General features: G+C 34.6%; 1 protein-coding gene across 1 annotated transcript in view; it reads left to right on the forward strand.

Moving 5' to 3' along the window:
• The first annotated feature begins 989 nt into the window (after positions 1–989).
• LOC6643477 (chaoptin) overlaps positions 990–14,726 on the forward strand; it is a 47,226-nt gene continuing 33,489 nt past the window's right edge. The window contains exon 1 of the mRNA XM_023176473.2: positions 990–1,396. The gene's annotated coding sequence lies outside the window, so the exon portion shown is untranslated. The remainder of the gene's footprint in view (positions 1,397–14,726) is intronic.

The raw sequence follows: 14,726 nt of genomic DNA on the forward strand, positions 1-14,726 counted from the left end.
TAAATGTTCGATTACTTGTTTCATGGTTCTTCGTCTTAAAGTCTTACATTTTAAAGCTTATTCCAACTCCCCCCAAAAGCCACAAATGAAAAATTTAGAGCTTGCATCTTGGCCATTTATTTGTCTGCCCTGGCATTTGCCATCATATCTTAGCATGCGGTCAACACTGGCAAGACATTCATCCTCCTCCAGTTGCTCTTCACCTCATTCATTTCAACTATCCATCTTTGCTGGTACGGGTGGGTCAACCTTAAAAATTAATTGAAACATCACTACCGGCTAATATTGTATATTAAAAACACAACAAACTTTGGGGTTAGAAACTTGCAAAATTGCTTCCATCTCTCTCGCTCTCTCCTTCTATCTCTTAGCATGTTTGCGTGTGGCCATTTATCAGTCTTAGAAGTGAGTTTGAGGTTTAAGGAAGAAAATGTTTTACAATAAATTTCCAAAAAGGCAATTTTTATTTTGGGCAATCTCTTGAGTTTATTAGCTAGACTGGTGCCGGTATTTTGCGGTCAAAGGGCCAAAGCTTCTAGGCCATCCAATTTCAGCTGCCCCCTTCCACACTTCCATAACCGGCATTCTCATTCATCTTCATCGTCATCAAATCACTGTCCGATGGTTTCTTTTGAGTTTTGCCAGCATTGCCAGCTTAAATCGGCATGAATTGCTCTGTCACGTACAGCGCATGGGCAATCTCTCTAGATGCTCTCAGAGTTCATTTTAATGCTCAGCTTGGTTTTTACATCACGAACATGAATTTGGTTGTAAGCCGTCGTGATGTCGTCTGTTGCGCCTAGGACAACAATTTTCATATTGGCAAAACTTCGGTTTTGTTCTAAAAATTGAAACGAAGTGGCATGAATGTGACGAAGGTCGGCCATGGAGTCGGTCACTCGTTGTCGTTGTCGACTTCGTCATGGTCGTGCCATAAAAATCCGCATAATGTTGCACGGATGTGTCAGTACACGTTTGCTATTTGGCGGGTTAACATCAATCCCGGAAAGAAAGAAAACTGTTTTGTTAAAACGTTGTTGAATCACCGTAACGTGTGTCATCAGTGCGCCTGTTGCGGTGTCGTGATAATGGCGCGGCGAGTGCAACATGAGTGTTTAGCGGTAAACATGGCCAAAAAGCCAAATATGCCCATTGGCATTTAAGCCAACGTATACCGAATGGAATGTGTTTGAATTGTGCTTAACAGATATATACAAATATATACATATATATACATATATATCCTCTAAATTGTGTAGTGAAGTGATAATTAAACACTCAGAGAAATCTTGGAATCAGAACGTAAAAGAAAGAAATTCTTAAACACATGCTCCACTAAACTGGATACGGATACGCACGTTAAGCTTTAAGCCGCCACCAACCGCCACCAAATCAAGTATGTAGCCTTCACTTCTCAATCCACTTGACTAAAACTTCAATTTCCTGCAAGACGCTTTAATTGAAGCGCAGAGCAAACAAGAAGATGAACATACAAGAGATCCCCATGGCTATGTTAGTGCTGTTTTGTGGTGATGGTGATGGCGATGGTGGTGCTGATGACGGTGGTCAGTCATTAGTCATTTGCTCATTTCCGCCAAACGCAACCCGGATGTGCAGCACTTGTCAGCCAATAAACAAGCCATTCTGTGTGTGTGTGTGTGTGTGTGTGTCTGTATGGATAGGGAAAAAGGGTCGACAGATGTCAAGGGATGAGAAAAATGAATGAAATGTTCACATTCCATATCTGTCACAGACTTTCTCTCTAGCGTACATATCCAGCAGGCATCGCATCGTATCGCATCGCATCTTTTTGAATATCCAGTTAGTGGTTGACTGACGATTACCATGATGTTGATTATGATGAGCCAAATGCACATGCTGATATGTATATAGACTATAGTTGGTTGTTGCCTTTTTGCGGTAAATGCCAGTGATCTGTGTGAAATCTAGATATGCTGCAGGTTATTTGAATGCATTGCTAACGATTCCCTTATTTCATGTAGTTGACTTATTTTTGAGCATATTTTTGAATAAAGCTAAAATAGAACTACTAGAATGAGCATTTATTAAACTGAGCTCAATTGATTTCGTTTTATGGTTCTGTATATGCAAGTCAACATCATCTAATTTATCATAAAAGTGGAACAAAAACTTATTTTTTTGCTGACAAATCTCACATTCTTTTGTAGGTAGTAGGTGATTTATATTTTGTTTCAACATTTATTTTTGTTACAGAAACCTTAAAGATAAGATGCTTAGCCCATAAAAAAAAGTAGAACAACTACTGCATATGTGTCATGCATTCAACAATGTCTTTTTCACTATATAGTATATATATATATATATGTTTTTTTGTTATTTCGGGCAACAACACATCATTCATAAAGCGCAAAACATGGCATAGGTGCAAAAACCAACGAGAAGAAGAACACACATAACAATGATGATGGAGGAGGCAATGTGAATGTGAAGGTGGGTGGTTGGGTTGGGTTGGCGTTTTCGAGGGCTGGATGAATGATGAAATCTCTTCTGCTCGCCAACTAACCTAACCCAGTTTTTTCGCTTTTCTTTTCATTTATAACTTGACTGAGTGCCCACAAAAACAGACCAACGAAAAATAAAAAAAAAAAACGAAAAATAAAAGAAACTTCATATGACAGAAATTAAAAGCCGTTTATCAAATACTCTTTGCATTAAACGAAATTCATCAATTTTAATATGTTAACAATCTAGTCATATAATAGTCATGACTACATCATTTTAGTTTTTCTACAAATCGAAACTTAATTGGTAAAAAGAAGTGTATACTTTTTGTTTAATAAGAGTTTATTCCTTCCTAATATTCTATTATGAGATATAGCCGTAAGGTGTATAGAGGGTATAGAAAATCTGAAAGCACCTTAACCCACAGAACGTCTTTTGATGAAACTTGTTTTGTAATTGTTTTTTGTGTCGAGTCGTTTTGGTTGGCTTTGCTTTTGACTTCTTCTTCAACCTTATTGTCGTCGTCAACGATGTCTTCTTCTTATGGCTCCTTTTGGTGGGCCATTGTCACGTAAATCTCTGACAGAAATTAGCCTCGTTGACAAAAAATATGCCTGCTTACACATTATTTGTACAAACAAATAGACAGGCAAACAATTTTTGTTGGTTGCGAAATTTGCATGGGAACTGTTCCAGTTGCTTTTGTTATTGTTGTCCTTTGGGTAGTTTTGTGGCCTGTCCCTAACTTTTTTTTTTTTGTTGGTTTCTGCTTTGTTTTATTGATCTGTTTATGCTTGGCTTTGCCTTCCCTTCCTTTACGGCCAAGAAGGAAGACGACGGTTCGTGGAGGCGGCTTTTGTCCCCGAAATGTGCTAGAACTTATTAGAGGTTAACGGCCAGGCAGGCGTAAAAGTAATCATAAACAAGGATATTCTGTTTCTGTTTTTTTCGATTATTTTTTTGTGTGGTGTGGCCTAGCTGCCCAAATTATAAATTTTTTTGTTTTTTTGTGTGCTTGCTGCCCCACCTTGAATTTAGTATAATTTTTTCCACTTTATTCTGGTCGTGTTTATAATTAAGTTATCATTTGCATACATACTATACGTAAGTATGTATATGTGGTAGGTATGTATGTGTAAAGTATAAAGAGCCATAATTCATTTTGATTTTATACTCTCGAGGCTGTTGTTAAGCCTTTGTTACTCCCATACGTCATGTTCACATGCTGAGCTGTCAGCTAAATGTGTAATGGGTAGATTTTTCTGTTGCTTTCTTTTCTCTCTCTGTGTGTGTGTGTTTCCAAAGAAATAACATCAAAGTGATGTCTGCAAGGTTTTACACAATTCGCTTTAAATTATGCCGATTAAGCAATTTAGTTATAATTTCAACCACAAGTCTTTCTGTATGCATAGTTTTCCAAAAGTAGGCAGTAAAAATTCATACACATCAAAGGTTCTTAGCAAATTTTTCAGTTATTGTTATGTATTATCCGTTGTGAAAAGGTTGAATTGTTCCCATTAAGATGTTCTTAAAAGTTAAATGTTTATAATATAAGACATTTACCATGAAAAAACTTCCTAAATTGTGGTATTACTAATTGGTATTACTTCCATGTAACATAGGCAATCCCTCATTCTTATTAATAAGCTTAAGTTATGAATGGTAAAAAGAAAATAACATATCTCATTGGCTGACATGGCACATATTAATTTGTTAGATTATTTGCATTGTTTGTATTATGAAAAGCATAGTCAACGTTGTTTGTTACTGCTGAAATAATTTCTTCTAAATTAACAACAAAGATCAGTTTTACCTAAAAAAAAAAAACATATTTTTCTTCTGTTCTTTCTTTTATTAGATAGACTATAAAGACTTTTTTATTAAATTAAAAACGATGATAATGATTTCTCCCCGCACTTAACTATTCTACCCTTTGTCTGTAACGAAATATTCAAATTATCTGCCCAATCTTACATGAATACTATTAAATTCAAATTATTATCTAACTTAAAAATTCCAAGGTAAAAAATGAATACTTCCACAGAATATTATCCTATAAACATATGTATGCACTTATCAATTTTTATAAAACATACTAATAATTTTTCAATATTTTGGTAGAAATAGATATACATATAAAGCCATTTATTTTGTCTAAAATTTTTAAAAACTTTAGAATCTATTTGCTTTTGAGCCGAAAGTCCTACTATTTCACTCTATTCGTTAAACAACTCGATTAAATTAACCCCCCACTTTATTCATTCGATGTTTTATAAATATATTTTATGCTTCTGACTAAGACAATGTTAAATGTTGTAATTATTTCATATGCGAGCGATGCAAATCAAATATTATTCCCACACCAAGTCCCTATAAACATGCGAACGAATCGAACGAATATTGCCACTTGGCCAGGCCCAAATACATTTGCCGGCAGGCAACACAATATAAACCCCTCAACCTCTCTTTTGATCTATAGCGTTTAATTTTATTGCGCTCAACTGATTGATTTTTAATTACCCATCATCTGACCAATCGACGATTGGTGATTGATGTTAATCATACATTTGAGTGTGATTTCCACTTTAGTCGCTACAGATAAAATAAAAGAATGTACAGGAAATTAGAGCTTTATTAGACTCTTAAACCATTTATTTTAAATGTATATTTTTTTTGCATTTTTCCAAACCAATTTTGTGAAAAACCTGTGGAAATGTGAAAATGCTGGGTCTCGGGTTGGGGGTGAAGGGGAAATCGAATCGAATATTATGCCTGATAGTGCAAAAGATCCATTTACGTGACTCGGAAATGCAAATAAAAACCATTTTCATTTTTATTGAATTCGGTTTCAAAAGAGTATAAGAGAGAAAGTGTGGGGAGAAGGGACAACCAGGCAGACCAACATACATAAATAAACCTCAACTAAGTCGTGTGTTTTGACATAGATTTAAATTGACATGGTTGTGCAAACAGAAAAAACAAAAGGAATAAACCAAAAACAAAACGAGGAAAAACAAGGAAAGAAAAGCCACACAAATTTTTTCCGAGGCATTCCATAGACGCACATAAACATTTGCCTAATGCCTTGGCAAAAGCTTCTGGCCATTGATACGCTGACAAGGCCAAATACAAAAAACGAAAGAAAGAAACACCAACAAAAGAATAAAAATGCAAAATAGTTTGTTATTTACCATATTTGACGGCTGCCCTCGTAAATGTAAATTGGCCGGCAGACTGATGACAAACAGCCGAAAAAGCCCAAACAAAATTCTATCATCTAACCCTTTTGACAATTTCTCGGTGATGCTTCAACGGTTCGTTTTAGCCAAAAATAGACACATATATACACATACACACATACAAACACGTATACACATACCAACATAGAAAAATATCAGTAAATTTGCCAGGCCAAAACAGCTGGAAAAGCGTTTCAGGATTATGTTTCTCTAACTGGGCACGCAGTCAGCAAATTGAAAGGCACACATACACAAATTCACACACACACACACAGACACAGAAAAAGTCCTATTCCAAGAGGGACTTAAAAAAGGCAAAAAAAGTGTAAAGGAAAAGGAAAAAAAAGAAACACCAAGTCATAAGAGAGTAAAAACGCAATCGTTGCCTTCTATGAATGCCAATTGGTTGGCGGCGGCATGAAGGGCCAATTTAAAAGGGCTTACTTTTTAATGAAGCGAGCCAAGGAGAAGGCAACCAGCCACCAGATATCCAACCAGGCATCATATACGTATGTACGTTCTCTGTGAGAAGGCACAAACGTTGGCCCAGAATCAACATACATATATTAGAGGAAAAGGAAATTGTGAACATATTCGATACAGAGATAAAGATAGAAATCGAAATAAACAAAAAAACGAGTGAGAAATGAAATTGAAATGTGACGATGAGTTGCAATTAGATGAAGAGAAAATGCTAGATAATATGAGCAAGTCCTTTCTACAATAGATGGCGAAAGCTGATAAATTAAGAGGTCTGAGTGGTAAAACAAACTAAAGTTCTGCAATAAGAGGAAAATAGTAAGAGCCATGAACATGAATAGCTTCAACTGACAGGGAATAATAGAGTAGTTGGTGGTAGTTTGTGTTCCCTTAAACTGATTTAACGATGCAAATGAGTGAAATTGCAATAAAAAAAATAACTATTTTATATAGACAAAAACTTACGTTTAAGAATAAACATATGGAGCATTTAAATTTGTGATTTTATATTTTACCATCCATTAAAAAAACATATTTGCATTACGAAAAAGTCTTTTAAATTATTTTTATATACCGAAAATATATTTTTTGTGAGATTATTTAATATAAATTTAATTCATAAATCTAGATCAGCTGTCAATATAATTAACTACACTGTATATATAGGCATTCCTTGTTGGTTTTCCCAGTTGCTTTCATTATTTTTTTTCATTTTAGAAAAGACAAGTAAAGACCTCAAGAAATGTTCTCTCAACCCTTCATAATTTTCAGTTGTCAATTAACGCTTTTTATTTCTTCCCCTCTCTCACTCGCTCTCTCTCTCGTTATTTCTCTTTGTGTCTGTGTTAACCGCATTTTTCAATCCAATAAACCTGACATATTTCGAATGCCATGGCTAATGAGGTTTTCAAACCAAAGTGTACTTACCCCCAATTGCCATTGAGCATAGAGTGACAGAGAAACCAAATCAAATCACATAACATGTCTACCTACATACATATATAGCCCATCACATTGTATGCCTTTCCTCTTATTCTGCTCCCCTTAGAACCCAGCCATCTATACCCAATATACCCTTAGCTAATGCTAATGACACACAGTTTCCTTCATTCTATGCTACCTTGTGGTTAGCTTCCACTGTTGTTTTTTTTTACTTTGAAACCTCAACCTCCCCATATCCAACTACTAATTTGCTAGTTTATTGCATTCCGCTGCACCTTTGTTTTGGCATCTAGATGCAATTTGTTTTTACCTGGTAAATTGAAGTCACTTCTAGTTCTCATCTGAATTTCAAATGCTCTTGTGGTTGACTTGAAAGGTTAAATAATTGATAAATACTTTAATACTAAATAAGAATAGATTCCATCCATACTGATCCTATTCTCATTTCTAATATTCAATGATATCTAAAGATTATGTTATTAAGCTGGTTATAAATTGTAAGTAGATTTGAATTTTAGAACACTTGCCATTAAGATTATGTTTTAGTTTAGTAGATACAATCAAAAATTATTTCAACATTGTGAAAAATTTTGATTTGTCTTTGAATAAAAACGTATCTTGATAACAAAAATTACATATAGACCTTAAACCAATCTGTTTCTGCTGACAGCCGATTCTATCGTCTATTGCATCTGCTTTATTGAGTATTTTCTGGCTTTAGCTCCACCAATATTTTCCTTTCACCACAAAGTTATTGTCGGTAAATCCAGGACTGAACATTTAAAGGGCATGTAATCTTCGTAGCAGTCAAATATTGCACATTTGTATTCCATCGATTATATATATCTGCATTCGTATATATGCACACAAGCTGTGTGGGTGTGTGTGTATATTCACTTTGCTCTCTATTCTCATTCGCATTCGGTTTTGGTATAGTTTGGTTTTGGTTTGACTGTTTGTGCGTCATTGTCGTCGTACCAATATGTGTCAAATGCAAATTTAAATCTTATTGAAAAAAGGGGATTATGTGACAGCAGCAGACGCCATACAAAAGCGACCTGAGAGCGTACCGAGTACCAAGAGAAACCGGAGAAAAACCAAGAGCCAGGTTTTAATATGTATGTATGTATTATTATTTTTGCCATCCTTTTACCACACAGCACCTAAAAATGTCACTCTTTTCTATGTAATCGAAGACGGTATGAATCCTCGTCCCCCCTCCCAACCCCTTTTGAGTGACTGACTGACTAAAAGATAAATAGAAGGACGTGAAGTTAGAGCGAGAGAAATGGTGAAAAACCCGTTAACTTTTTGTCCCCAAAAAAAAGAAGGAAAATAAAACACATTCATTTGCATCTTGCCTGCCCGATTTTTAAATGCTTTTTCGTTTTTTTTTTGTTCATTTTTTGTTCATTCTCTATTCTTATTTTGTGGTTCTCATTCTTTATTGTGGTTTCTGTCATTGCATTCATATCATTTTGGCATCATCTCTACCTTTCTTCCTTCTTGTTGTTGGCATGAATAGAAATTCTTGCATCAGGGCGGAGAGTCAGTCTAATATGGATATAGTATAATATATATGTATGTATGTATCTACAATGTATCCAATACAATGACATGGCCATACAATTTTGTTCATCTTTTCTCATTGACAATTTCAAAATGTTTTATGCTCTCATCTCCTTTGTGTGTGTTGTATGGGTGTGTGTGTGTAGAGCGATATCAGAATATGGGATGGGATATTCAATATTTTTCAGGCACACCATATAAAGAAGCAGCAGACATGGTGGATAAAGGGCAGGTGACAAGGGGGGAGGGTGGGAATGTATATATTTCAAAGCCTTTGTTATCAATATGTCGCCTGCTTATTGAAAATAATACAATATTCCTGTGTCTCTGTGTGTGCCAAAAAATATCTGGCTCTATGTGTGTGTGTGTGCTGCTGTCTGCGCTTGGTTGGGTAAAGTATCTTGTAGATATTTTTTGTGTACGTCCATATTGTCACCTGCCAGAGCATTGATTGTGTAATTTGTACAAGAATAATAACATCATCATCATCATCATGATGATGAGTGCTTGCATCAGCATCAGTTTCAGCTTCATCATTCTCATCATGATTATCAATGTGAATTGTTTGTAATTTATAGTGATTCCTTTGATAAAATATGAAAATGAAAACTTTTGATTAACCAATGAAAATATTTATTTGAATATGTCTTATGGAAATCATAGAAATGTTACACGATATTGTTTACTTTTTGTTCTCTCTCTCTATATGTGTGTGTGTGTGTGCATGTATATATTTGTTATTGTGAACCAATTTCAATAATGGTTAGCATTAAATATGCATACTACAAATGCCGAAAACTCTCGTCCTTGTTCAATGCCTGTCGTTGTCCTGGCAAATGCCTAGCACGTAGCCACATAAATTCCTCTCTCTATATGTATATGTACAATATGCAAGGCTCTAAAGCTCTTTTCTACATACATTAAACATTCGGCATCTTGCTATGTATTTATTTGCTGTATAAAAGTTACAAGACTTCGCATTCAACTTGGACTTCTCTTCCAGTGCCTAATTGAAACATGCTCGTAAATACATTAAAGTCCAAATAGTACAAAATAATGAAGCTGATTAATTCAATCTGAGCAAATGAGAAATACGAATAGAGATGGATGGAAGTAAAAGTGGATCATGCATCCTTCTCTCTTACCATGTATGTCCTTTCAATGTGTGTGTGTGTGTGTGCTAAGTAGTTTAACACGCTAATGTGATTGAGTTCAATGCTAAGGGCTTGCTTTTAGCATAACTGATGATTGGAAATCAATAAATAAATGAATGAATCAACGACTGGCCATGAATGATATTATCGCCAAGAAATCGCTGGAGGGAAAAATACATATACATACATATATGTATATTAAGAAATCAACAACGACAAGTCAAACAGTCAAAACTAATTGGTACAAATTATACAAAAAATACAGTAAAGAAAACTTATAAACACCAATTAAAATGATGTTTTGTTCAAAAATAAACCACATACATATATAGTCAGTGTTCACTGTAAACGACTTTATATATATCTAATTGTAAGCTTATAGAAAACAGATTAAGTACAAAAGCAATTAGAATACCAAAATTATTGATAGATAATAAGCTGAACTAATCAGCTGCTTAAGCATAATAAAAACGTGCTAGTAAATATATTAGGCATTTCAGTTTTTCTTAACAAATTGTATCAAATAGATGACTGCAATATGCAAAACTGCACAAGTTTGTAAGTATCGCATAGACAAAGTGATAAGATTATTAACTCTTGCCATATACCAACAAAAATTTGAAACAAGTGATTAGATTTTGCATCATTCAATTGCAACAATTGGCTAAAATCAAATCAATCAAATTTTCATTACAAAAGAAAATACAATAAAGGAAAACTAGCTAGAAATGTGAGAATTTTCTCAAAAATTTAATAATTTTTAATTTATTTAGTTTTGCACCTTCTTCATTATACGAATATTGCTTTAACCTCAATGTAGAATGAAAATATTTATTAGATTTATTTATGTGAGATTATTTTTGTATGACTAGCCAATTATGTTTATTGCTAGAGATTAGTGAAAATTTTGTTGTGACATTTAATTGAGTTTCAATTTATTATAAATTGGCAAGAAAATTGTGAAATATTTTATTGTGGCAATAATGTTAATTTGATCAAATTGCTTGATGGCTTACTTACACATGTACCTACAAACAAATGATATGCAGATTATGTTTATGTATTATTATGATTGCAATAGAGATGTTTATAAATCAAAGAACATTAAATGACAATGATAAAGAGAGTTGACTGAATTAACTATGTATTATGTCTGTGACTGAGATCAATTTAGTAAATGAAAAACGTTTTTACCAAATTAAAAGATATCGAAAACGAATCAAATTTTGTGCAAGTAATCAATGGATGACCTTCTTCTTGACAAATTTAATATATCTCATTGCTGGAAACGACCTTGACTTGTATTGTTGTTGTTGTTGTGGGGCGGAAAAAATCCACTTCGTATCATATCAAGTATACGCAATGTTGTACCAAGTCAAAAGTTCAGCCTGCAATTTGAACATGACATTTGTCAGTAGAAAGACACAGAGAGACACAAAACGAACATGGACGACATATCAACTGAACCTTAAATCAAGTTGTAAAGAGGCTGAGGCCAAAGTGTTCAGTTTGTGTTTGTGTTGATGTGTTGGTGTTGGTTTTGATGTTGGTGTTGGTGTTGGGTGGGGGAATGGAATGGCAGCAGCTGTTGATGAAACGACAGCAACAATAATAACGAGAGCGACGAAAAACAAACAGAAACATGAGATGATGTGCCAGAGTGAAAGAGCAATAGCTATTCAGGGCGGAAAAAGGCAAGGAGAAAACATGCCAAAATGAAGATGGGCAGCTGCGAGGCATATGCAGACACACTCACACAGACACAGTCACAGATATTCATTCTCACAGACACACACACACACACACACACATATGCGGCTATAAAAGTGACAAATGTTAAACGAAATGTAAAGAAAAACTGACAACCGGAAGACGCGATGTAATGAAGCATAAAAAGTACATTTTTCAAGACGACTGCAAATACAACACAGACGACAACAATAACAACTACAATTGCTACACAAAACAAAAAAAAAGAACAAAAATAAGAAAGAAAAGAAAAATGAAAGTTGATTTTACCGAAGAAAACAAAACCAGAAGGAAAAAGATGTAGACAGCCTTAAATTATAGAAAATTAATGAAAGTTTTTAACAAAGCAAAATAAGATTTCCTGTATTCCATTTAAAAAACAATTTCGTATGGATTTTCCTACAAATAAAAGTCAAAGCTTAAAACTCAGAGTTCGCCAAGTACTTTAACACTCAATGTCATTCAAACCTACAGACAAGAACACATTTCACTCAACTCTACTTGACTTAAGTACACCCAAGAACTCAGCACGGAATATTTTGCAATAAAGCGAATACACCGGAAACTTAATACACAGCGCACCAAAAGTTCAACGACTTTTCAATCTATAGATGCTAAATATATTTAACCTTAGAGCTGAACATTTAACATTCAAGAAATTGATGATGTAGATCATCAACTTTAGATGTTCATCGTTATTTTAATCTACAAATATGTAATCTTAAACTGAAAGCACTAACCATAGAACACATAGATGGGACAAACTCATGATTTTTTGATTGCAAACGCTAGCCTAGTCATGGAACCCCAGAGAACTTCGGGAAAACCCGAACGCTCTCACTCTCAATGAGAGCGTAAAATGGGGAGAGGGCAAAGCAGCTACGAAAAAATTTCAGTCTAGCACAGACTACCGAACGACGAAGGCAGGCCTACGTCGCTTGTGATTTCGTTCTGTCTATGTATGTGTACACTCGTCGGTACATGCTCAGGCTTCGTAGTGTGTGTGTGACGTGAAGTTGTACAACATCGCATTTCAATAGCTCGCTCGACCAAAATTTTTCATTTTCGACAAAACAGCGGCAATGCGAATAGGATATGCCCCTGTCGAAAGAATATCAAGAAATATTGGCATCAGCTACGTATGTATCCCGGTGGCTGTGCCGATAGAGTGTTTGCTTGGCAATAGGAATGTCGCTGGTTCGAATCCCAACTCGATTATCGTTAACGAAGTTTTTTTTTGTCTATTTTTTATTTTGTTCCTTTTTGATTTTTTTTTTATTTATTTTCATTTTGTTTTTTTTTTCCTTTTGTTTATTTTTATTTTTTTATTTTTATATAAATAAAAAAAATAGACAAAAAAAAACTTCGTTAACGATAATCGAGTTGGGATTCGAACCAGCGACATTCCTATTGCCAAGCAAACACTCTATCGGCACAGCCACCGGGATACATACGTAGCTGATGCCAATATTTCTTGATATTCTTTCGACAGGGGCATATCCTATTCGCATTGCCGCTGTTTTGTAGAAAATGAAAAATTTTGGTCGAGCGAGCTATTGAAATGCGATGTTGTACAACTTCACGTCACACACACACTACGAAGCCTGAGCATGTACCGACGAGTGTACACATACATAGACAGAACGAAATCACAAGCGACGTAGGCCTGCCTTCGTCGTTCGGTAGTCTGTGCTAGACTGAAATTTTTTCGTAGCTGCTTTGCCCTCTCCCCATTTTACGCTCTCATTGAGAGTGAGAGCGTTCGGGTTTTCCCGAAGTTCTCTGGGGTTCCATGACTAGGCTAGCGTTTGCAATCAAAAAATCATGAGTTTGTCCCATCTATGTGTTCTATGGTTAGTGCTGAAAGATTACCTTTAAGAAAATTGCTTGAAATGTCATTGTCGATTCAAATTTGTTCAAACGTTTATTCCAAAAACATTTCCTATTCAGTTATATTAATAATATAGAGTTATAAAGTCAACTAAAAGAAATGTTATTATTTATGACAGAAACGATTAATGCTCATGCGATTAATGCCCATTAAAAACAAATCATTTTAAAATATTTAAAATTAAATATATTGTTTGTTAAAATTGACAAATTTATTCATAAGACATGCAAAATTTATATACATTATTGATGTCTGCATTCTAGATTTTCAGTGCCAAATGCTATTGTTAAAAATCAGAATCAAAGACGAACACTTAGAAGAAATTCGAATTTTTTGTAATATTGTATAGTTAAATATTTTCTCTGTTGAATGTGAAATTTATTTGAAAATTTTAATTTAACTTTGTCAGGTTTCAACGTAATTATAAGTATATAAAAGTTTATACATACCTACATAACTAAAAGCAAGTAAATAAATTCCCTCGACACGCTAAATTTTCGAATTGCACATTTTCCAATGCCAATTTTCATTTAGTTCGTTAAAGACTTGACACAATTTTGAAAGAATAACCTTGGAAAGTAAAAATATTCTATGAGAATTCGGCTTCGTTTTCACATTCTCATTGTGCATTGCAATTTATCGACCACAAATTACATATGTTGGTACCAATCTGTTAGGCAAGCATATTCTCCAATCATCGTTGCCAGTTTCCATTTACTTCTCCATCCTCCAACATGCTAACAACAGATTGGTGCAAAAATCATGGCATTTGCTATACCTTGCGGCAAGGACTAGAAATGACAATGAGGCAAGCCAAGCTAACGACAACATTGTCGTCTAACCATGCCTCTTCCTCCCCCGACTTCACTCTCCCAGACTGCGTGTTACCCCCTTATCCGCGTACAGTTTCGCATAATCGAAATTCATTTTCACGCTTGTAATCAATGCGACAACCTACCCCAAAAAATGCCACACCCAACTTATGCAAATCGTTTGCCTCTTCTGCATTCCCCACCTATCGCCCCTCTAAAAATGTAATTGCTAAAAAAAAGTAAAGAAAAGAAAAGAAAACGGCAAACCGAATTTAATTTGTTTTCCCTCGTTTCATTTTTCCGTTGAATTCCATTTATATATACATATATATATCCTTTTTTATTCCTCTTTTACTTTTCTTTTTGTTGTTGTTGTTGTTGTTGTTCTTTTGTTGTCTAGCTTGTA

Source organism: Drosophila willistoni (genome assembly GCF_018902025.1).
Source record: "Drosophila willistoni isolate 14030-0811.24 chromosome 2R unlocalized genomic scaffold, UCI_dwil_1.1 Seg200, whole genome shotgun sequence".
Taxonomy (NCBI): domain Eukaryota; kingdom Metazoa; phylum Arthropoda; class Insecta; order Diptera; family Drosophilidae; genus Drosophila; species Drosophila willistoni.